This window comes from Octodon degus, unplaced genomic scaffold (assembly GCF_000260255.1).
Source record: "Octodon degus isolate 3935 unplaced genomic scaffold, OctDeg1.0 scaffold00251, whole genome shotgun sequence".
Taxonomy (NCBI): Eukaryota; Metazoa; Chordata; class Mammalia; order Rodentia; family Octodontidae; genus Octodon; species Octodon degus.
The window spans coordinates 774331-775544 of record NW_004524827.1 but is presented as its reverse complement, the minus strand read 5'-3'; positions in this window follow the sequence as shown (position 1 = coordinate 775544).

The window sequence follows — 1214 nt, the reverse complement described above, 5'->3', positions numbered from 1 at the left end:
AAAAAAATAATAATAATAAAAAGAAAAAATGAGAAATATCACAAAATGTTATTGAAAATATGGTATGAAGAGATTTATTTATTTTTCTATTTTACAGAAAAGTCTACAGGGTGTTCAGGGACTCACTACTCGACTGTACTAGAGTGATCTGCCTATGTACAGCCTCCCAAGAGCTGAGATTACAGGTGTGCGCCATCACGCCCAGTCTCACTTGAGATGTCGGCACACCCTGGGGCCGGGGCCAGTATGACAGGCCCTGGGATCAAACCCTGGACCCTGAAGATTTAAATGATGACATAAAAAAAGTCAGGTGGAAGATTAAAACTATAGACTTTTATGTGATCAAAGTTGTTATCAGCTTAAAATAGCCTATTATAACTATGTTTTAACTTTTTTTGGTACTTGGAATCAAATTCAGAACCTTGTGCTTGCGAGGCAGGTGTTATATAAATAGGCTTTATATAAGCTTCATGGCACCATGAAGCAAAAAGCTATAAAGGCATACCTCAACATATTGCACTTCATATATTTTGGATTTTTTTTAACAAATGGAAGAGTTGTGACAACATGGTATCAAGAGACTGTAACAGCACCATTTTCCATCAACTTAGATGACTAATAGCTCCCAGCTGTGAACATGTTTTATGCCTCTTTCCTTATTTCAATTTTGAAACAAACAAAAAATAAACATGGTCAGTCTCAGCCTCCAATTAAAAAATACATTGGCACACTGGACCAAAAACTAAAAGCTAGTGTCAGCCATCTGGATGAGTCACCACAATGAGAATAAAGATTTGTACTAATATTGTTTAGGAAAGATATCATATCTGCATCTTGTACTCTGAATAACTACTACAAAGACAATATGTAATGTATTAATTATTGTAACTGTCCTACTAACTTGTTTTGGAACTGTCTCATTGCCATTTCTTTCTCATTAAAAATGTAATAAAATTTTTTTTAAAAAACTAAAAGACAACAGGATGCTATGTGTAAGAGAAAATTTTAATCCAAGAAGAAATTCATAAACTTCAAATCAAAAAAGAAAAACAATATTCATACGAGAGCCAAAGAACAAGTACGAGTACCTATCCTATTTCCAGACATGTGGGCTTCAAGTCAAAACTGATCAGAAGAGTCAAAGAAGGTCAATATGTACTGATTAAAGGAATAATTCAACAGGAAAAGATAATAATTGTAAAAAAAATAAAAAA